The sequence below is a fragment of the Gallus gallus genome, chromosome 1 (genome assembly GCF_016699485.2).
Source record: "Gallus gallus isolate bGalGal1 chromosome 1, bGalGal1.mat.broiler.GRCg7b, whole genome shotgun sequence".
Lineage (NCBI taxonomy): Eukaryota > Metazoa > Chordata > Aves > Galliformes > Phasianidae > Gallus > Gallus gallus.
Window position 1 is genome coordinate 44797001 of NC_052532.1, and position 24220 is coordinate 44821220.

Here is a 24220-nt window from a genome sequence, read left to right on the forward strand (position 1 = left end):
GATGTGCTATGCTGTGAGCTCTCTCACAGATTACAGTAGAAGAAAGAAGTGTATGAGGTAACACCTTCCGTTGGTATCATGGAAATATGTCTCTGTCTCTTAAGGAGCTCAATTAATTGAGTGGCTGGTAAGGACTGCAAACCACAGAAGCAGACAAGACGTTTATCTGACACAAGAATTATTGCCTAGAAGTCCTAGCAGGTGAAAAACTCTCTTATTCCTCTACACAAAGAAACTAATATCAGCTTTTGTCTGGTATGAGATAAACTACATATTTTCTAAATAAGCAAGACGTTCTAACAGGAAGGGGCAGCATGCAATCACACAGCCATTTAGATTTGATCAAGAAGTGAACACAGTGTTTTAAGTCTGTATATAAATGCTTTCATTTTCAAAAAAAAATAAACCACAAGTAATTCACTTGCTGAGAAGTGCTAATTTCCTCTTTTTTTCTCCATTTACCAGCTATTTGAAGTGAACAAATGAAAAACGGATCCCAGAAATAAATAGAAGGGAGTACTTAAAACCCTGGGAGAGTCACTCTACCAACCTATAGACCCAGCTGTGGTCACGTGGAAAACCAACCCAACAATTAACAACCACTTGCCTTTTCTGCCACCTTATATCTGAAATAAACCCTTTGAACAATAGGGTCAGAATGAATGAAGAAGAGAGGAGAAATGAACAAGGTGAGCTTACCTTGATGAAGAATATTCTTTACATTTCAAACTGTTTTCTCAAATAGGGATACAGACGGTTGTCTGCATCTTTCCTCTCTTTTTGCTCTCTGCAGCTCAGACCAACACTGGGTACCTGACGTGTTCCTGCAATCAAGCAACAGGTACACAGAGTTCTCGGTTTCTGAGGTATGCTTAAAATGTAGGAAAGAATGAAAATAAAGAGATTATGGGCAGGTTGGGATAACAGATGCTAAGCAAAGCTTTTATGTCTCCCGTTTTTGGCTAATTATGCAAAGAGGGAATCAGCACAGGTAAGTAGCACATAGGAATGAGTGTCAGAAGACTTCTCTGAGAAGGTGTTAAAAGGCTGATTATCCCTTTGTGTGAGTACACTCACCAGATCCACCTGGCACTAACAGCTGATACAAAACCACCCCAAGGTAGCTTGTAAAAGTGCTTTCATATGCGGCTCTGTCAGTTGCTTTAGGTGCAACAATACATCTCATGTAGAACGGTAAAACCCAGGTTAAATACAGAATTAGCACATAATGAAGAAAGGACACAATGCTTGAATCTCTCCCAGTAGCTAAGTCTTCCCTCATTAGCAAGGCAGAGAAGCAGAGCAGTGATACTTCTGTCGAAGTGTTCAGGCTAATTGAAAAGTGAGGCAATCAATTGCTAATTTCATAGCTTCTCTGGTTCCTATAAAAATAAAACTTTGTCTTAATCCATTCATTAGATTTCTCACCACACCAGCACAGATGATTCCTTATGCCATTGTACTTCCATAAGGAATTAAAATCAGCAACACTGAAGTCTGAGTAAGTGAGTGTGGAAAACCATCAATAGCAGAGAGAGCGCCGTAGCGTAACAAACACTTATCCACATGAATGGCTCCCACCAGAGGAAAGATGTAATTTGTAGCTGCTTCAGTTTCAATTTTGGAGTCTGACAAAGAAGAAAGACTTCCTTCATTTGTGCTGGAATCTCTTTCTTGATGAAGCTATCAAATTCAAATACCAATCGTTTGACAGGCTCTCCTTTAGACATACTCAGCAATTCATTTACTACTTAAAAGCCAGCTGACACTGCCGAAATGAATGAGGGTTTGGCAAATAACTTAAGACTAAGAATCTCCCCTCTAAATTTAGTGAGCGCTGTGTTCTATTGTTTACCACAGTGGACGTTTATTGGATGGACTAAAATCCCAATATAGTAGGAACAGATTTCAACATAAAATGCCTACCATAAAGTTATTAATATAAACCTATTTTTGAGAAGCTAGGGATACCAGACAAGAAAAACCTTCTGAAAATAATGGATGACTTCAGTGTGACACCAGCTGTGTGCAGCTCAGGCTGGTATACAGTTACACCAGATATCTATTTTGCACAATAGGTCTCATGATAGGTAAGAGCGTGTTACAGGATGGATCCACATTAAACTGTGACAATTTCGGTTTCTGCACCATTACAAGAAACTGCTCAGCTGACCAGAATCATGTTGTTTGTGTAAATCAATCCCTCACATGGGATGTCAAAAGAAAAATTACTTTGTGAGTAGCAAATGTAAGCACACTGATCCGTGCACAAGTATCCCGCTGGTATGTAAACGTCCCCCATGTTTCCACCACTAAAGGTCTGTCATTTTAACCAACTGCACTGATAGGTAAACAAGGTAACTCCAGTGCAGAGCCCAGAAACATACCTTAAGATGGAGAAGTTTAAATCAAGGGCTGGGGACCAGGAATTCTCAGCTTTACTTCCTTTCCTAGCACTGCGAGGCGAGAGGTCATATGGCAAGTCATTACAAAGCTTCACACCTCCTGAAAAATAAAAATAGTTCATTCACCTGAAAAAGAAAACACATAGAATATCTACTCCGGAGAAGTACTGAGAATATTAATTAGGGAACTGTTCTTTTCTCTGATCTCCATTTCAGTCTGCTCTCTTAATTATAGGATAAGTCCATCTCTAGCAAAGAGAATTTTACACGTGAAAGGACAGAAAAAGTATTAGAGTATAAACCTCACTTCCAAGTCACAGCCCATTTCTCATTCTTTTTATTTATTTATGTATTTCTTTATTTACCCTCATAAGATTAACAGAATGCAATCATCCTAGTCCATGGATGAAAGACTTAAAAATACTCCAGAACAGAACAGGTCGTGTGTTTCAGTGAGTGAAACAAAGAGGAAAAAAACAGAGGGCTCATCTATGCATTAGTAAAGAGAGTCGGAAGAAACAAAGCAGCTATAAAAGAAAATTAAAAAAAAAAAAGTAAAGAGAAGCTCAGTGACTAAAAATGTGAGTTATGAACCAGACTCTCTGCATATATGAATGAACACTTTACCTTTCACGCTGAAAAAAATACATTATTTCAGGGTAAAGTTTTAAGCTGATTGTTAAAAAAAAAAAAAAAGAAGAAGAAAAAAAAGAGAGAGACCAAGCATGGATTGTGTTTCCATCAATAATAACCTTCCCACGTGAGCAAATGTTTTTCTCCCTTAGTTTGCTGATCCGTCATGACAATTCCAGCTTAAAATATTCCCCCACCAGCAGTTTGATCCTGTTCTCTGCTTCACGAGAATGCACGTTTGTGAGGTCCCAGAGTGAACAGGTTTGGGACTGACTGCACCCCAACCCCCACCTAAACCCTACTTTTTCTTCCAGATGGGTCATGCCCCAGCTCCAAACAGCAGACTGGGAGACTTCAAACTGTCAGGAAGATGGGGCTTTCTGGTGCCTAGAAAGTGATCAAACAGCCCTGCCATCAAATGCCCTACTTCATGCTCAACGAACATTTTATTATTATTATTAGCTGGCTCTGTCTCCCAAAGAAGTTGTCCCTGACATCATGGGTTCACCTGCTTTTTCCCATCCCATGTCTCCATTTCCTTTTGGCACAGAAAGATGTTTTTCGTAGCATTACAATGGACGGGAATGGGGAATTTGCCCAGCTGAAAAATAGATTTTGCCTTTGTTTTGCTCAAGTTAGTTCTTGAGGGATGTATCCACCCCTTATTGCATGTACAAACACAAGGGCACTTACCAGTGCCTAAGGACAGGGAACTACAGGGGTGGCTTCATTGGAGTCTGGCTTAGCCAGTTTACATGGCCATTGAATTAAAGTCCTGTGAGCCCTAAAGCTGTCCTTTGTAGCAATAGCCATACTGCCACTGTTTTGCTGTAACTGTACGCAGAAAAAAAACCACAATGGATCAAAGTAGCAACTCACAAATAAATAAACCTCCTCTCATGTTTACTCCACTTAATTTGATGATTTCTTAATGTGATCTTCCACTCTGACAGTAGACACCTTTGGAACCTAATCTCTCAAGGTCACTTGTAATTAATTTGGCTCCTGTCAGCAAAGATGATCAGCTAACCCAGTCAAGCCAGCTATAACAACTTCCATAAGGAGATAGAATTTGCACAAAGCCAGAGAGTTCCTAATATGCTGATAGAGAAGACCAGAGAAGACCATTCAGGAGAGCTCTTCTATCAACCTGGCATGTCAAAGCACCAAGAATTAGCAAGGGCAAAGTGGATGCAATGCTGAAAAACATAATTCTTCACGGCTGACAGAGAAGTCAGTCCAAAAGCAAAGAGAAGAGAGACAGAAAAGCCATTCACTGATATAGCCTAGGTAATGGGAATTTGAAATTATGAGAGGGACAAGTTCTCATGATCTTATGAAAGAAACAGTTCTCAATGTATTGGGCAAATGGGGCAAACAGCACTGCCACTGCAGGGCAGAGAAGTGGACAAAGCACTCAGCACTGGTACAGAGCCTGCTGCCTGACCTAAGCCAGGCTGAGAGCCTGAGGTTTCACAGCCAGCCACCATGCCGTGCTATGTTCTGTGTGCCCCACACAGCCCTGCCCTCCCTCCCTGCTCTGCCTTCACATCAGCCATAGTACTTGTGCAGCCAGGGGCTCATTTGTAACAACTGGATGATCCAAAGTAAGGCCTATCCATGTATCTTAATAGCATGACCACTATTTTCAACAGCAAGGTGGTCTTAAGCTCACTGTGAAACCATACCTGACTCTACAGCAGATGTCTGACATCAAAAATAGCCAATCATATTTACAACATAATGGCAACTTACTCTTCCACTGCAAGGAAATGATCTGGGGATTTAAAAACCAGCCGGCTGCTTGTTGCTGTGATTATGTCTAATAATGGTATGTTTCTCTTCTCCTAAACCCTGCTGATCTGAAACCAGAGCATACTTCCAGACACCTACTAAATGACCGATCAATCTGCAGCCCAACTGAGGGAAATACGTGAGCAAGCTGATGGTGAGTGCCAGATTCAGAGCGGGGACACTTGGGAAAAGGACACTGGGAGCAAGAACAAAATTTGCTCAAGCTCTCTCAGGGCTCAAAACATCTTATTCAAAATATTTGAGTTAAAAAAAAAAAAAATCTATTCTGTTAGCTCTAAACACATTGTTGCTGCTGAGCTCTGGGAGCCCTCAGGGTTAGTGAGGAGATACAACAGCAAACAGGGAACCAGCGTGTGAGTCCTATGGGACTCTACAGTTAGCCTGCTCTCTCAGAACTTCTCACCAGAATAGGAACTGCCAGGGCATGGTGAATGAGGGCCAAAAGGCTTTAGGAGAGGCAGCACCTCTGCCTCCTGGAACCTGGGGAAAAATAAATATGAGTGTGCACCTTTCAACAGGGAGATTTTCCCCATTTGTGCACAAGAGCAGAGGTTATCAGTCCCCATCTGTTGTGTCACTCTTTATTTTAGCAATAAGGAAAAGATTACTACCAATCAGCTGTTTAAAACATGGGCAGTTTTGCAATCTCTCCAGGCAGAAACACATCAACTGAGTTCTAGTACAAGCTGGTAACTGTCAACTGCACCCACACCTATTCCTTACGGGCACCGACACAGTATTTTCCTACACTGCTTTCTGCCCCCAGTTTTCACTGAAAGTTAACCTGTTTTTGTGACAAAACAGCCCAAATTCTACTGGACAACTGACCATGAAATTAAAAATCTCAGCTGCAACTAATGCTAGCTGTTTCCCAAAACAGAGTGAGAGAGGAGAGTGGTGAGAGGAAAAGATAAATAGAGGGTAAGAGCAGAACCTGCCTTCCGAGACCTACCAGGTAGTACCTACCGGTTCCTGCAGCCACTCACTTAGAAGCAATGGCTTGCAGATGAGATTTCAGTTTCAGACAGCAAAAAAACAACTGCTCTGCAGGCTTAGGGACTGACAACAGTACCAACGACTTCACAGCTTCATGACTTGTACTGTTATTACACAAACCTTAGATCTGGTAATCTTGCTGGGCTGGGTTCAAAAGCCAAGAAGTATGATACAAGCAAAGGCTTCACCCCTTCCTATTTGCAATGACCTTTATGTATTTGAAGACTGTTATCATACCTCCCTTCAGCCTCTTCAAGCTGAACAAACCCAGTACTCTCAGTCTTTCATCACAGACTGTGCTTTTGAGACTTTTGATCATTTTTATTGCATTCAAGTTGACCATAGTTCTGAAAAATAACCTTAGTCTAAGGAAATGTTGCAACAGATATACCAGCGTGCTTCACCAACAGAGCAAAAGCCTTAAACAACCTCTCATTTTACTGCCAAACAAGCTGTGTAGAAATCAGAACTGCCCAGTGAAACAGATCTTCCTGGGCTCTGTTACAGCAACTCTACAATGCTGCACTGCTGCAGTACCAAGTCAAGGCTTCCAGGAAAGGGACTTTTACTGGAAGAGAGAGAGAGATACAAGAGTCTAATGCCTTAAAAATACTGCAAATGAAAATGTTTTACCTGCCTTTGAACCCATGAATATGTGAAGTTAAGAAGAACCAACTGTGAATTTCTTACCATAACGGTCTGAAATGGTATTTAAAAAAAAGATAGAAGGAAATAAAGTGGCCAAGTCAGTCTATCTGTGCTGAGGTAGCAATTGACAGACTGTCACCATGAACAGACTTTGCATGTTTCCAGTGGATGGTTTTCCACCATGTCATTTACTGTTTCCACTAAGCTAAAAAAATAAAAGATCAACCTACTCACATGTGGAGAGAAGCCACAGACACATCTCACATTACCAAATAAAATATTAGTATTGATATTTTATGGCTTAATGTGTACTGCAGAATACATTGGGTTCACACAACAGGGATATACATTTGATTTAAAGCTGCACATACATGAAATTCTTCACATAGCTACCTGATAGTTAGAAACACCAACCAGCTGCTTCTACAAACAAAAATTCAAAAACAAAACAACAGAAGAAATGCAATTCTGGTAGCTGCTGAAAACAAAATTTCTATCCAGAACTCTTCCAAGATGCCTCTGAAACAAGGACTTTGTCATTACTTAGACTTGTCTGGTTACATCCTGTAATCCAGACACATTCATTAAAGATGCAACTTCCTTCCAGTTTGGTAGGAAACAACCAGTGTTATCTTCTCAGAAACCTCAAAGTATTTAATTGCAGGAGAGAACTGTATTTTGCAGCATCACCAGCTTTGAGGACATGGAGAGGTTGTACAGAAGGTCACAAGCGAATTTTATTTACTGAACAAATTGGCCTGTTCCTAAAACTTTAAGCAAATAAAGACATGCCTTTGAATGAACACTTACATTTTGTTCATTCTAGCAAAACCTGCTTATGTCAATACTTCTGTTTTCAGTGAATAGCCACTGGACTGAACAACAAGCGTAGAGTCCATTTCTTAGGATGGCTAGAAGGAAAACTACCTTGCACCTGTAGGAAATGATGATACAGCTGTCACTTTGACAAGACTTTGGATACTGTCTCACACAACATTCCCATGATCAAATGTGAGAAAATCTAGTTACAGATTTTATGTGAGGAGTTCAAAACAAGTTGAAAAATGTACTCAAATAGTCATTTTCAAAGCTTCCTTATGGAGCTATAAGAGTACGCTAGATAGCCTTGTGATAGACAGAGATGTATTGGTTTATCCTGTATTTTCATTGCTGTCTTGGCTGACAAGGTAATGGAGATACCTTTCAAAGGAAAACGTTGCAAAGTGTTGCAAGCCTCAAAGTAGAAACAAACAAAACACAAAATGGCCTTGAAAAACCGCCAGATACGTAATTCCTAATTCAGTAATTGTAAGTTCAAAGTGCTACGCTCAGGGATAATTCATTGCACAGAGTGAGGAAAAACTGAGCAAAAATTCTGAAAAATAAAAGCTGGGAGTATAGGAAATCACAAATTGAACATGAAACGATCCACTGCCACAAAAGGAAGAGCCCTATAACAGTAGCAAGTTCATCCTCAACAAGTGTGGATAATCCTAGGCAAGCACCATTATGCTTAAAACTGCCTTCTGACACAGGCTCCTAGATAGACCTGCAATAGTTGGAATCGCTTAAAAAGGAAAAAGACCACTTATTTCTTTAAAAAACAATCTATTATAAACATAAGGGGCCCCTTCAGGGTTAACGAGAGTGAAATTACATCTGCTAGCTTATGCACAAACCAGTTATCTCCCTTTTTAGCTCACCAGCTTGTTTCTGAGAAGCCAATGCATTATATGGAGAATTTCAGAACACAGAACCCTCATAGTGCAAAAGTCAGCCTCTACCCTGAGAACAAAACACCTGTGCATGCAATAACAGTATAAACAGATGTAGTGGATGCAACTGCAGAGGTATCCAGTGTTAAGAACATGTCCTTATGAAGCCATATAAGACCAGCTCTTTAAAAAATAATGTATGAAAATCTCATTTAATAGTCAAGCAGTAAGCAGAGGGCAAGCAGTATTACCTGTGGAGATGTTTTTTCTTAGTCAATCAAACACAAATTTGTCTAAAAATGTATATGTACAAAAAAATCCAAGGTTTTTATGTCAAGTACAATATATTATTATATTATCATTTCATAATATTCTATTTATTGTAAACTACTGAAATGCATTTTTTATTATCTCCTCTTAGCATAACTCAGTTTCTTAAGTTTTGAATAATGATCACATCTTTAAACACCTTACCACAGAGCTGAATGATTAGACAGATTTCTGATGTTGGAATGTAGTCTCCATCTACCACCTTCTTCAATTCAGGTGATGACTATGGGTCAGAAGGAAAGCAAAACTGCAACTTGAAATATTCTCCAGTGCCAAAAAACTATTACTGAAGTGAATTCAGGTCTGCCTACTGTGAAAACAACAAGAGAAAAAGAATAACAGAGGGTATGAACATTCAGCATGTTATCACTTGCCAGAAAATCCAGATCCTGCATCCACATGGAATCATCTATGTCATCTAACAGTTCTTCTGCCTATAACCCTGCTTCACTCTTGTGTCTGGATTCTGTTGTTAACAGCAAACTCAGGAATCTGGCTTGAATTTCTTGGGCATGACTTGACTATTCATTGAAGGGGACTGTAAAAAGTCCTCAAGGTTCTCTGGAGGAGTAGGTGAAATGATGGTATTCTTACAAACATAAATGACGATCTTTTCCTTGTTCAGCATTACAGAAGACTGAGTTATCTAGGCAAAAGGACAGTAAGGGATGTCTTTGGTCCAAGCGCTTCATGGCTGAGCAATAACAGATGGGTTTCGGCTCTGGCAGCAGTGCTGTTCCAGCTGGTTTGAACAACTTCTCCATCTTACTTCTCTCTCTGCTCTGCCAGCCAAGCTGCTTAAACAGCCACGCAATGACTCTGATCAGAGAGCTGATCCACCTGTAAAACAACCCAGCAAAATAAGTGGTTCTTTGCAGACGGATCCATTCCCAGTCCTGTTAGGCCTACAATTGCCCCAGCGGGCCAGACAGCACAGTGGAAACAGCAGTGCAACAACAAGAATGGGAGCTGGGAGCAGCTGGCAGTGATGCTAATGGAATACACAGAAGAACAGTTGAAATACCAAATGGATAAGAAAGCCTGACACAGCCACACCAATACAGGTACAGCAGCCTTGACCCCACAGCCCTACAACACATCAGATCCACATTAAGCCACCTGAGGAACGCCCTGTCCCTCCTGCAGCTGTTCGCCTGTTCCTCACGTGTGCTGATCTGAGTTGAACTGAAGACTGGTTCAGGACAAGCAATGGGAATAAAACAAGTGCTGGAAAGAAAAGGAAATCTCAAAAGAGTTGTGCACCTCAAGGAAAACTCGGTCAGAGAATTACTTCCTGTAGAACTTTGTGTCAAAATAGCTATAGTAGTTGTAACTGCCAGAATAGTCTCGTTTTAAATGAGAACCTCCCGAATACTATCTGGCTTATATTCTTTTATATTGTTTTGCATCCATGTAAGAGAAAATGGGAAACTAAAGAGCACAGCCAAGCAAAATAAGGTGCCTATGAGGTACTGTTTCATCATGCCCAGGGAAAGGAAAACAAGCCATGGTATATACACCCCCGACACCCAGCCATCAAAACAAGTATTTTCCTTTTTCAATTCTGTTTATTTAAACAAGCTTGGGAAGCTGTCATTTCACAAAATAGAGAGGATAACAGGAAACCAGAGCAGACTACAGAGCACTTATCCTTGATTACCCTAGCATACTGTACGTGGCTTCAAGCAGATGGCATGCACTGTTTGATTAACAACTCGCCACTCTGCGGGACCAGCCCAGATGAGAACAATAGTTCTGATTAACACCAGAGATTGTATGAGCAAGGGGGGAAGAAAGCAAAACTACATGAACTCCACACTTGCTTTTGTCAAAAAATACAAAGGGAAGTTATGTTCACAACTTTTTCTGAAAGTCAGTGGAATTTAGACATCTGGCTTCCACACCCTGCAAAATAACCCTTTTGTAGAATTTAAATTACAGCATGAATTGACACCCAAGCTGGCCTAAATATACTCCAAACATCTGTTCAGAATGATGTTGTAGTGGTGCCAGAGCCCAGACATTACACTGCTATTGTATACTTGGAGAACTGAAAACTCATCTAGTCCCTGTGAGACAGTTCTGAGATCCCACATATTGCATATGACAATCAAACCCCTCCCTGGAAGCATTCAAAGCCAGGCTGGATGGGACTCTGAGCAACCTAGTCTAGAGGTAAGTGTCCCTGCCTACAGCAGGGGGGTTGGAAGTATTTGATCTTAAAGATCCCTTGCAACCCAAACCATTCAATATTTCTATGATTTAACATAACAAGAAAACCAAATTTTGAGAAGAAATTAATCCACAAGGAGCTTCTGCTAAATATGTAGTATCACCAACCACACAAATTCTGTCCTGAAGTACTAGAAAATCTATTATAGGACAGACTTTTGTCGGAAATAATGAAGTGTTCCTTCTTGTCTCTAACTTATGTGAACTAGAAGACATCTTCTTTAAAACCTACCAGATGCTATTCTTATTGTATTAGGCAAAAAAAAACCATTTCTTTTTTCAGATACTGTCTTTTCCTAGACACATCCTAGACTAGGGTATATGCATGATACAGAATGCCAGACAAAGAAACAAACATACATTCCAAAAAGTATAGATAACACCATACTAACTGTGATGTACCAGTGGTATTTTAAAGTGTTTAAGCACGGGCCAAAGCCCCAGAGAAATCAGGTATAGGACACTCATATTCAAAATTAACAACTCTCAGGTTACATTTGCCTGATATGTATGACCAAAATTGTTATTACAGTTACAGGACTTGATTGGAAGCAGTAGTACAGGCACTATATGAAAGTTCCTTTCCAGAAATACAAATATAGATTAAAACTATTTGAAATTAAGTATGCGTGCTGCACAAGATACTTCATCAAGATGAGTATTTTTGCCAGCATTTAGGTTGACCGAAATACATGTTCTATCTAGGGATACAACCTGTGTATGCATATTAAATAGTTTTGATTTATGTGACAAATTCTTTTACATAGATACCTCAATCTTACTGCTCCTAACTTCTGATACAATTAGTTTGGATAGTTTCTCTTTTCCATTGAGAACACTGATTCCCTCTGCAGTTCTTAGCTGCAGAAAACCTCTTTATTTAAGTGATCCTGAAAAAAAAGCTGTAGCCAGCAAATGAATAAAAAGCATCCTGTAGAAGTCTGTGTATTGGGACACAAACTCCCTATAAAGCAGTCATCATACTGATATTACATCAACCTGTGCAGGAGGTATGAGCAGTCCAAACAACTCTACTTTGGTAAATATTTCTGGTTGAAATGCAAATACCTTGCTCCAAACAGTCAAAAACATCACACCGGTGTTATTGACATTGCAAAACAGCAGTATGAGCTGAAAGGCAAAGCAGAAGACCCAAAGTCATAAATTCACAGTAACCTTTAGCACTGAGCCTGTCTGCACCTCAGTTTCCCTATCCAGAAAAACAGGTTTTTGCACAGCTTTTCATAGCGTATCAGATCCACTCTGCTTCCAAGCTTCTATTAATAAGAGTTTTGTGCAAGAAGGAAAGAAGACAGCTTTACTTTAAGATCAGAGTGCAAGCAAAGAGCATCTGCCAGCCACAGAGAAAAATCCCAAACTTCTATGGCCAAGGAAAGCATGACCTAGTACTCTGCTCAACAGCAATTCCCTGTATGTAGAAGAAGCAGTAGTTTTTGGAGATCATTTCTGGTTAATCTTCCCATTTTTGAGGAACATATCACCCTTACCAGATGAAAATTTTAAAAGAAAGCAAGAAAGCTGAGGCTACATCTGTTGACCAGAGCTTTTGGTTTTTTTTCATGTGCTTCCACATTACTATGAATGCCCAGTATTCTTCAAGGAAGTCATTTACACCTTCCATCCCTAATTCCATTGCCATCTCACCCTGTCTTGCTAGCTCAGCTTTGCAAGCTCTGTCCATCCTTGCAGAGCCAAGCTGCACTGCAGGCTAGGCAAATGGATGATTTTTCTGTATGCAAAGAGAAGACAGCAGGGGACACACAGCACTGCTGCTGGAGGAGCCATAGCATCTGCTAGGTGCAGAAGAGGGAATGCAAGGCACTGACAGCACTGGGGAAAGGGTGATCAGTTGCATCAGAGATTGCTATATAGGACAGGAGCGCTTGGTTAACAAGGAGCATGCACATCCCTGGCTGTGAGATGCAGATCACATGGGCTTTTCCATCTGCTGCTCCCACATGTCAAACACGGTCAGCAACCAGGTGACACTCACATGGACATCCTGCATGGGGCCAAGGAGCAGGAGGAAGCTGGCAGTGCAGGGTGACACTGTCTTGGGCAGGGATCCAGGAGAGTCGGTGTCAACAGATGTGCGTGCTGGGATCTGCAGGGCTAGGGCTGGCACAGCTACCCTGCCCACATCACCAGATTCTTAAGTATTGATCTTATTCTCCATTTATCAGAATCCACTTGCTGAACATTCAAGATAAAAGCTGGGCCTCACACCAAGAAAGAAAGACAAGAGAACCTGAAGACACACACTGATGTCCTCAGCTGCAGAGGTGAGCAGCTGCACAGAGACACTGTGTTCGTCTGACTTCTCTTTGGAGTAAACTTCCTGATCAGAGGCCCCGAAAGTTGCTGCAGGAGTATAGCTGCATGCAGGACAGCATGAGAGTTTTGAGATACGTGGTCTAAGAGCTTACCTGCGTAGCAGATGCAATTCAGAAGCTGTGTCAGGCCAGTCAGGCTGAAAATCAGCAGCTACATTGACTGGTAGTCTGACACAGCCAAGCTTTTTCATCAGTTCAGCCACAACAGTGTATTGCTAGTCCTTATCCCAAAGTTTATTCAGACCAAACTATCAATAATATCTGCAAGGGCCCTCAAGCCTTGCTGTCTTTTGTCACAGAGTCACAGAGTCACAGAATGGCCTGGGTTGGAAGGGACCTCAGGGATCATGAATCTCCAGTCCCCCTACCACAGGCAGGGCCACCAACCTCCCTATTTAATACTAGACCAGGCTGCCCATGGTCCCATCCAACCTGGCTTTGAACACCTCCAGGGATGGGGCATCCACAGCCTCTCTGGGCAGCCTGTCCCAGCACCTCACCACTCTCATAGTAAAGAACTTCCCCCTGACATCCAACCTAAATCTTCCCTCTCTCAACTTAAAACCATTCCCCCTTGTGCTGCTGTTATCTACCCTTTCAAAGAGTTGACTCCCCTCCTGTTTATAGGCTCCCTTCAGGTACTGCAAGGCTGCAGTGAGGTCACCCTGCAGCCTTCTTTTCTCCAGGCTGGACAAGCCCAGCTCCCTCAGCCTGTATTCATAGGGGAGGTGCTCCAGCCCCCTGATCATCTTTGTGGCCCTATCCACCTGTCCTGCTTTTGTCTCTGCTTCTGATTATAACCAAACATTCCTAATGGTGATCTATCCTTGACAGCCCTGTCTCCACTCCATTGGCTCCTATCAGCCCTTAATTAGGAAGATTTTATGATTTCCCATCAAGACTAGATCAAGACTGAGACAGCTGGTTGGACCACAGCTATTATCTGGCTATCCTGTTGCAGGAAGTCTGTGCTATATTTCCTGGTATCCTGGGAGTTTTTTTCACTCCTGTCCCCCCGCGTAAGAAGTAGCAAGATGCAGTCCTAGTTCTTCAGTTAACAGAAACGATCCAGCACTGCCAAGAACAAAGGGTTTGGAAGACAGCACTTCAAAGTGCAGGGTACTCTGACCTCTCATCACACTGACATACAGGCCATTCAAAAGCCAAGTTGTGCCCCAGAACTGAGGGACCCACATGCAGGGCACCAATAACCTATATTCACAGTCCACGCTGATCAGGCTCTTCAGGTGTCTCTAGACTTCTGGAAGTAATAAACTGAACTGGAAAACTGAAAGGTCAGCTTTATCAAAGCAATGCCTGCAGCATGCCTTGTTCTTCTCTATGACAAATCACTCTTTCAGTCTTCTGTTTTGTTCTTTTTCTTAAAACTAGATAGACCAAATCTAGATCCTTGAAAACGATGGAGAATGGAGCAGAAGAGGTAAGAACAAGGCCCTAACACAGCTATACACTCTCTCAAGACCTAGATGCTACGCTCTGGGACAGATGTCCCAGCAAACTATTCTTACAGTCAGTGCATGCCAACCTACACTCATTTTATGTCTCATGTTGTTTTGCTGGGGGCTGGACTATTTGTGTCAGTCGCAACTACACTCCCACCTAAGCTGCAGCATAACCCCATTGGAATCCTGTCCTACAATCCTGCCAGGACGTGACTTTTTCTCTGCATCCAACTGCTGCCTCACCTGCCCAGCCACACTGCTCCCAAAGATGCCCCATTCCCACGTGAGAGTTCTCTCCATGCACCCACAACAGTCCACAACTGTTGTGCTACACCCACCTCACGTTTCTTATTAGCACAAATGTACTGCAATATATGCAAATATATGCAGGCTTATTTGTTCAGACTTCAGGATGCTCCAGTCTCATTACTCTCCACGTGCTTTTTATCTGGTTTATGGCATATCTGCTTTTCATTTTTTTACCGACAGTCACAGCTGAAAGGTCTTATTTCTGTTAATTTTTAAACTTCCTTTTACTCCACCTTGCACTCCCCTCATATCAATAAATATCTGCCTTCCTTCCTGAAGGCCACCACTGCTAGCATATTCCAGTGAGATCCTGTTACAGGTCACAGCACGCAGCCCAAGCTGTGCACTTGCCTTCCCTCCACCAAAGGGATTTAAAGAAATTTAACCTCCAGACAAGCTGGAAAATCTAAGTTGATCATTTACTGCTATTAACTCCACAAAAGATTACACCGAGTTGATATGCACAGGTAGTCACTGCGTTTGCAAGCACAGACCACATCATATGCATGTGCCACATGAACAAGATGTTTCCAACAATTCAAAGTCAGCAGACACTGCTTAAACTGTTGTCTTGTCCCCTTCCCCCTCACAACCCCCTCCCCTCACACACACATTATGGTCTCTGTCTTCCCCCCAGGACAGGAGAACAAGCTTGATTCCTTCCTCGCAGTCCAACATCACTGGGGTTCAGGAGCTGCCTGCTGTACTCTGAACACCCAGACTCTATAAGGACTGATCTGCAGGCACTTTCTGCAGTTCTTTAACTAGACCGATTTCAAAACCAATCAAACAAACAAACAAAACAAAACAAAAACAAAATATCAGCCAACAAAAAACTCAGAGACAGGAATCCAGCCCAATCAACTCACTAGTGCAGAAGGCCCAGTTCAGTGGCGTTGATCACCAGCGTGCCAGGGAGGGCTCACACACTATCAAAGGATCATCACCTTCATTAGTAAGAATCTAGAGCAGATGAAGGACAGTACTGGCTATCAAGCACACTGCTAGACACGGTACACAAATCCTGTTGATACAGAGAAAATACTGAGATTACCAGAAGTCAAAAAGAAGTTGTAATATTGTCCACTGCACCTTATTGTCCACTGCAGTCAGGCATCACAGTGTAGAAGACACAGTCCAGAGAAACCTGACCTATTTGGGCCTCAGGACTCACTTTGGCAGCCACTGCTCCTTGGACTCATTTATTTTTCTGCTGTTCACCTCTGTCTTCTGCAGTTCATTTGTGGTGGGTGAATACTTCCACCTTCAGCTTCCATAGGTATTCTGCTCCACATTTTGGCACACTGGTCATCATTGCTCCAGCTCATCTCCCCACTCCATCTCTCTGCCTGTCCACAAGCTCAGCAGTGGTGCCCCACATGCTTTTTCTCTTACATGCAGACAGAGGATGAATGAGAACCAGGTTAGCAGGCATGAAGGCAAGAAAGGTTTTGCCCCCCAAAAGCAATTAAAGAGCATAATGTGATCACATCAGAGAGCATTTCAGATAGTGGCACAGCAGCTCTACTGCTTTCCTAGACACCTTCAGTAAGGAAACAAACTGTGCAGACTTCTGCATGCACAATAGCTGGGCCATAAGTGAGTGCAGACAATAAAGCGCCCACATCTTCCTTGCCTGCTTTCCTGTGCCCTGACATCTTTTTCTCCCTGACTCTTCCAAAGCGCAGAGGTTCTATTTCCATTGTAAGCAACTTCACTGAAATGGTTCCTGTGACAAACACCCCCACTTCTCTTTCCCTTTGAGCTCCCTTGAGCATCCGTGTCCTGCCTGACAGCTCTTCTATGTCTCACCAACGTGTCCTGTTCCTGCTGCTACGTTCTTGCCGCTCCTCTGTTACAGTTTTAGTGATGGATGCTACAGCTTGCGCCATAATGCAGTAGATCCTTAGTTGTTGCAAGATCACAGTACTTCAGAGCACAGCAAGAGGTAGAAAGGTGCTCTTTAACAGAGCCATTCCTGGAAATTTGTAATGAAAGGAAAAAATGGAATGCATTAAGATAAAAGGTGGCAAGAGGAAAGCAGCAGTAACAGCCTAGTCTGTTCAGCCAGCACCAACCAGTCTCATCCGGTAACTGGAAGAAACTATGCAGTGCATTGTATGAATTGCTTTATCCTCCTGTCAACACAATCAAGCAAACTTAGCCACCTGGCCAGGCAAAGCTGTTATGTTTTCAAACTATCTGCTCCCACAAATGCTTGACATTCTTGCTAAACTTGTATCATCTTACAGTTATTGGAGAGCTGTTGTTAATGTCCATAGTATTTGGGAAAGGCTTATGTGCATCAGCTGTACATAACACTGGAACCTGGCATGTGCAATGAACTTGAAAAAAAGTTTGATTCCTCTTTCTAAATCCCTTTAAAAACTGGATTTCCAATTCCTAACATAACAGTGGTTCCACCTGTTTCTAATCCCTTTGTTCTGGGTACTTCTTCCCATCCCAAAGACACAGAGGGGAGGTTAGTGATTCTTTCCAGAGGGTGGAAGTTAATTTGTCAGAGCTGCAGCCAGCTCCATTGCTTTCCTCTAAAATGTCCCATAGTAGAGGTTATAGCCTTAGCACTGACTGCATTCACCAGCCCTGCTTTCCACTTTGGCAGAAAAGGATGAAGAAATATGCCAGTGCTAGAGAGGATTATTGATAAGGTTCAGCTACTTCACTGTTTACCGTACTTATTTGCTACTTTAAATGGGCAGAAATCACTTCTCATTCCCCATCTTGGCTGAAAGTTCAGATGAATGGCAGACTTCATTGCCACTTGGCCAGTATTAGTCACTGAGGGTTGTCATCCTGTAGCCTAAGGGAACAACTCCCTCACAGGACACGACCTGCCTGCCAGGGCAAGCTGCCACCGTGCACTGTGCAAAGAGTGATCTCTGAGCAGCCAGCCTGCTGGGCAGCCCTCTGTCCCCAAGCTCAGCTGACATGAGGATCCCTCACCTTTTCCAATAGCAGAACCTCAAAACTATCACAAAGCAATGCCTATCAAACTCTTATTAAAAGGGCCTTTTAGGAAAGGAGTCTGTGATCTTTAGTCTCTATTCCTTGTGCTTACTTCCTCTGAACAATTATCCAGTGGCAACCTTCTACACCACTATGACATTATGGAAGTCAACTGATTTTGCGGAGTGCCAGAAGTAAGTTTTACATTTATGGCTCTTAAATAAAAAAATATAAACCTTTCTCCTGAAGTTTTCAAAACATATTTCACCTAAAGTCATTTTCTCTGTGAGTCAAACTCAGAGGAGTATTTAGAGTGAGGTAATTTTCAGCTCCTGGGAATATTACATCACCTTTGTCTACAAAAGTTTGGGCTCTGATCAAAACCCATGAGCTGGTTAAAAGGTTCCTGCCCTCACCTCTCCAAACCCTGGCTGAGTTTCCCATTCCCACCCGCCTGCTCAGCTGCATGTGCTTTGCACACAGTTCAGGCAAAATAACCCTGTTCAACTCACATCCCATTCTTCACCCATATAAATGGAATTAAAAGGATTTGCACTAACTTGGGTAGCTCTCACAGAACCATACTTCTAGGGCAATTCCCAAAGCAAGGCAATCTGAGGGTATCTAACATCTCACGGCAACCAAGATGGAGTCCCAGCTCTTTTTCACACCACTCTCAGGCATCTGCTCAGCTTTCCACCTTGTTCTGCCCCTCAGTGAACCAATTCATCATACACAGTGGCAGAAAACTAATCTACTTTCAGGTGAGTTGAATCAGCACAGAGCCAGCTAAGCACCAGAACCCACACGAGGGAAGAAGTGGCGCTATGCAGCCAGGAGCAGGAGGGGAAAAAAACAACAGAGCAGCTGCATGTAACCGACCCCCACTCTCAGAAATCCCATTCCAGGGACACTGGGCAGGCACTCGTTTCTGGCTAATGCCTGACTCTGGGTGATACTCAGTTTCCAGGCTGAACCTGTCTTCTGGTGAGGTTTCATACTAAGCTATGCTAAGTGTGCCTTTCATAGCTCCCTATGTATTACTTCCCAACATAATAAAATGGGGAGAGTCCAGCACCTGCACACCAGCACAAATCCCAAATGCCTTTCAGGTTTTTATATATTTGTAACTCCGTTGCATTACAACAAAGTCAGATTTGAGGATTAGTTTAGTGAAAATCAGGCTGCTTACGTATCCAAGCACGGGACTGAGAAAAGAATAGCAGGAGAGGAAGAATCAAGGGAAGTAACATGTATACTTTGGTTTTCCCACTCACAGTCCCCACTTCAGGATAACCCTGGCTCCTGGCCTGCTCTCCTGCCTCAGAAGGCACAAACACAGGTATTCCCCTTCCAGGCTCCTGCTTACAAAACATCTCATACTTGTTACTCCCTCAAAACATCTGTTTGCACTCCTAACATGAGAAAAAAACGTTGAGACTTTGTGTGTTTGATAACAGGCTGTGACCTCCGCCTTGGAATTTGGAATTTGATCAGACCCAGCTTCTCATGCTTCCAAAACCTAGTTACTTTTGAAACTTCAATGAATTAAAGTCTAATTATTATAAAATGAAACGATCCCTCTGTTTCTGTTCTAGAGACGTGTGCTGAGATTATTAAAGGAGGCTCATTAGTTTCGCTTCATTTCTTTTTACTTTTTAATTACACTAATGGATGAAATCCTAGCAGTGAGTCAGAGCTTTGCAGTGCAAGGGTGAGCTCATGAGCTGAACGCAGCAGGCCCTGCACTCCAGCCAGCCCGCAGCCCCACTGCAGCACCTTCCAGAGGGAGGGCTTCTCTTTGTAGGGCCTCACAGCTCTTCCACTGCCTTGCACTGTTCATCCCCCCGGCCTGAAGCAGGCCTTCCCACCACGCATACACTGGGGCAGATGCGCAGCCTCTGGCCTTAGGACACACCATGCTGTGACCAAGGGATCAGCAGTGCAACAGGACATGCGGCCTGCAGTGAGGTGACTCATTTCACATGTACCTGGAGGTGCGGCGGATAGGTTTTGAGAACATGACATAGACATGGCAGGGGAAGGGCCACGCCTTCCTTTATCACACAGCTCTCAGTGGCTGCCCTGGCTGGAAGCACAGCACTGCTGCCTCAGAGCAATGCGGTTATGGCAGGCACACTGCTGCTCTTGTAGCCATGCCATTTTTCTCTTCTCCTGTTCTGCAGCTGTTCTGTTACGGAGTAGAGCAGTCTGTATCTCTGAGATAACGAGCCACTCCATTTTATTACACATTAAGGGGGTTCAGTTCAAGGTTTCCTACTATTTTGCACCACTGCAAATAGCTAAAATAATAGCCAAAGAAAGAAATACCATTGTCCTCCACTACATACGGATTTATTTGTTTACTTGCTTATCTCAAATGTGATCTTTATTAATGGTCTTTTTCAGGGGAGAGGTCTTTCTTAACCCACACAAACCAGCAAGAACAGCAAGGATCACAGATCAGGATGGGAAGGGCTGGGAAGCAGCACCCAGCCCTGCTAAGGATACAGGTGTTCATCATTTACAAATGCAGTGTGGCATCTGCTATAAAAACACACTGATAGGGTAAATCCACGCCCAAAAGTTCAGTGACTGGAAAACAACTGCGGAGGAAGCACCTTCTAGATAAATGATCAAATTCCATCCAGTGCATACTGCAGGGTCATCAGTGCATGGTAACAGCTGATTCTGTATTTGCAACTGCTTTTTTGAAGCAGCTTTGGCTGTAAGTTTACTCGTTATGATAAAAAGTTGTTCTGACCTATATGCTTCACATATCCCAACGCTGTGGTTGAGGTTGTTGGATCTAATTTGTAGCAGAGCTGAAGTGGCATCTTCCAGTTGATTTATGTGGATGCTTTACTTTGAGTATCTGCAATACTAAACACAGGGTACTTTGAAATATCAACTCCAGTCCTAAATTATTACAGCAAATAAAGAGAAGGTACTAAAGTCTCATCATGTTACAGGAATATCATGGAAAAAAATACTGTGAAGCCTTAATACACAGTGCTATCCACCTCCCCTGGCATCTTAATTACATACAGGTATAGTGCTTTCATTTGGAGTATTGGCTTGAGTAAATATCCATTGCCTCCATTAACTTTAACTTTGCTTCAACAAAAAAATATTGGCCCTGATTAAATAAAGGGGATGATTAGCTTGAAGAACACGGTTTGCTAAAAATGTTTGCTAACATTTCCACTTTTACCTACTCAGTACCTAAAAGCCACCTCCAAACACACAGCAGAGCATGTGTACCAAGTTTTAGACCACAAATGTTGCACTGCCTCGAGAAAACTAGATAACAACAGGGTTATTACTTCTTCCAAAGCTGTACTACCACTATGCAATCAAATCCTTGAAAAAAAAAAAAAAAAGAGAGACAGGTATTTGAAACTAGTATGCCTGAAAGTTATATGGTTTCCATACTTAAATACAAGACATTCCAAATTACATACATTTCCAATATGACATTTCCTTTTTGGTTTTGTCTGCGTGTAATTTATTTGCATCTTACCAGGAGCCTTCAGCTAATTGGCCCTAGGAACCCCAGACTGTGAGGGAAAAACAAGATATGCATACAGACTTGTAAGTGAAACTCAAAGTATTCACAGACTTTCATTAAACAAAGACTATAAATGAAGTGCAAAGATCTTTATAGACTGCACAGCAATAAAGTTTTAAGCATTTATCTCCACAAACTTTGTTGAAAAGTAAACAAGCACATAAAACCCCACAGTGTCCTTAAAAACACAAAAATTAATTCAGCTTTTGCTCTACTTTCTCTTGAAAAGGTACATTACAGAGAATATAAGAGCTTTCTTTAATCTCTGTGTAGTTTTGGTAGGCAAAAGCTACTTTTATTTCAGATTTCAACAGACAAAATAGAAACTGTGGAAGTAAAATGCCAACGACAGTGAATTCATTTTATAAATAAAAGTGTGAGCATGTATAATATATAAAATATATGAGTTCATATTTGGTGAGCTAATGTTCTTACACCTGTTCATTCAGGCTTTGGACCAAAGTACTAGCAGACCTAGTGAATGATATCTGAACAGAGCTGGGTAAAAATAGATCTGTTCTTGTAACTTTATCAAAAGGATCTGACCTGACAAGTGACGACATCTTAGGGGATAAATTGTCTAAATTGGATGTTTCCTCATGTTTTAGGATTGGTTAGTATTACTCAGTATGCATAAAATAGCTGACCTCTATTACAGGACATGTATTCACGGAACTTCACCCGTATCTTTAGCTCTACATCAGGTTTATATTATGCTCCTATACTCCTGGTTTATAGCACACCGACACTTTCACTGTAGCTTTTTCATTAGCAAATTAATTCAAAAGTAGATTCAACGTAAGTTACACTCGTACTGCAGATCTTTGGCAGACAGCAGTCTTTAAGGTGTCTCCTACTCCCTGAACATCCTATATGTCTAATGCATATCACTACGTAGACGTTCAAAGAGAGTACTCTTTCCTATATCGCATTTCCTTCCCTTGATAAAAGGAAGATTTGATTTAAAAAACAAAAGTTTCAATAAAAAATTAAGACAGTATCCACTGCATTTTGGCTCTGCATGTCTGCTCTGTTACTAAGGTTGCCATCTGTCAGCCCATACAGCTTTACCTGTGTGACCTTAGATCATACCCCCTCTCCAGAAACATTCACCAACAAGAAGTCCTGACCAGCATCCTTGCTGAACTGGTCTTTCAGTACAGCTGGGAAGATTAAACCTGTTATCCACAGTCAGAGTCACCAAGGAAGATAGCTCTGAAGACTATGTAAAACCACAACACCGGGAATAAAAGCTATACGCATTTGTGTCAAGAAGGTAGGCAGGTGAGAGGCCTGCAATTGTAGTTTATTGCAAATTAGGAGGCAGTGGAAACACCCACTGCCCTGATGAGCCACTCAATTCACATTTGACAGGCTTCTGTAGGTACTGATGAAGTTTAGATGGACATGCATTAATAAGGCAAGTGCAGCAACATGCCTCATTTGCTTGAAGCCCATCACATTCCTGTTGACTCAAGCTTACATTTAGTTTCACTGTATGCAAGACTTAGCAACCTTGGGTTGAACCTTGGGCTTTGTCTGTAGGCAGCAAACAGCATCAGCTTCATTTGAGCAGTTTGTCAGGCCAGAAAAAAATCCGGTGGGGCAGAGATGACTCAAGAATGACTTAGTCATATTTAAACAATTCTAGCTGCTAATCACCGTAAGCTAAAGCAAAGCCAGGGTTTTGCGTCTGGCCCATTCATTGAGCCATAGCACACTGCAGAAAGAAGTGTTTGTAATTAAAGATCCATACTTTATGACACACTTTCTACATCCTCATTTTCATGACAGTATTTCCTATCTGTTTGTGCAGAAACTTTGGACTTCTGCTATATTTGTAAATTTTGTGTGTGCATAAGTAGGGCACCGAAACCATGCATTTTTCCAAATACGATGTTAACATCTCTTCTGCTCCCTTTCCTGCAGCAGTGACCAAAATAAAACTTTAATGATTGTACAGAAACTCCTGAAGGGAAATATGCTCTCCTTACTGCATCCCCTACCATAACACCCCTAATTTAACTAGCTAAGTAGCTAATGTAGCCAGGAAGGTAGTGGAGAGACTGACAGCACAGTAAGGACTTTCTAATAGCCCAAAGAAGTAGAAAAACATTGCAGGATCCACAGAGCAAGTGTTCAGAAGAGACTCCCAGAAAAAAAAACCCTAGAAGGAATAAGTTAAGCAAAGAAGAAGAAGAATAGAAGAAGGCTTACCAGAGATGCGTAATTAAAACGACAAAACTTCTATTATGGAAGTTTCTATCATTCCTGTCAATTTCTTATTCAAAACACAGATATCAAAAGAAACATGACTCCCAGAGGCTTGCTGCATATATTTCAAGTATAAAAACAGATAAATAATACATCACTTTAAAATATTTAGGATAACAAAGACTCCTATCCTATAGGAAAAAGGGACAGGAGGGGAAGAAGCTCTTGTACTGCTTTTATATCTGCCAGAATGATGTCAGTCATGCTTGAGTTGCTCAGCCCACAGTGAGAAAGCACCCTGCAGTAGCATATCCACCTTGCAGACACCCCACAGTAGTTTGTAATGGCGAGTCAATGCTAAATATAGCAGCCAGTTTACAAATATGGCAACAAGAGAATGGAGAAGTTAACGAGCTCAGTTATGTTTATTCCATAAGTCATTGGCAGGAAAGATCAGAGTAAAGCTTTTCCAAATTCCCTTCCAGCCTAAGGTTAAACGAGCAAGCTGGCAGCACCTACCACAGTGTGCATGGGTGCCCACTGGAAGTTAAATGACTTGCATGTGGCC

At 42.0% G+C, this 24220-nt stretch overlaps 1 long non-coding RNA gene across 23 annotated transcripts in view; it reads right to left on the reverse strand.

Moving 5' to 3' along the window:
• The window catches only part of LOC101750670, a 102486-nt gene that overhangs the window by 42443 nt on the left and 35823 nt on the right, over positions 1-24220 (reverse strand). For 19 of the 23 annotated variants that reach the window (XR_005862289.2, XR_005862285.2, XR_005862293.2 and 16 more), the window contains 4 exons: positions 9137-9382; positions 8687-8852; positions 2388-2505; positions 700-871 (listed from right to left, as the gene is read on the reverse strand). This is a non-coding gene — a long non-coding RNA (uncharacterized LOC101750670). The remainder of the gene's footprint in view (positions 1-699; positions 872-2387; positions 2506-8686; positions 8853-9136; positions 9383-24220) is intronic. The other 4 variants (XR_005862270.2, XR_005862271.2, XR_005862291.2 and 1 more) reach the window with 4 other exon arrangements.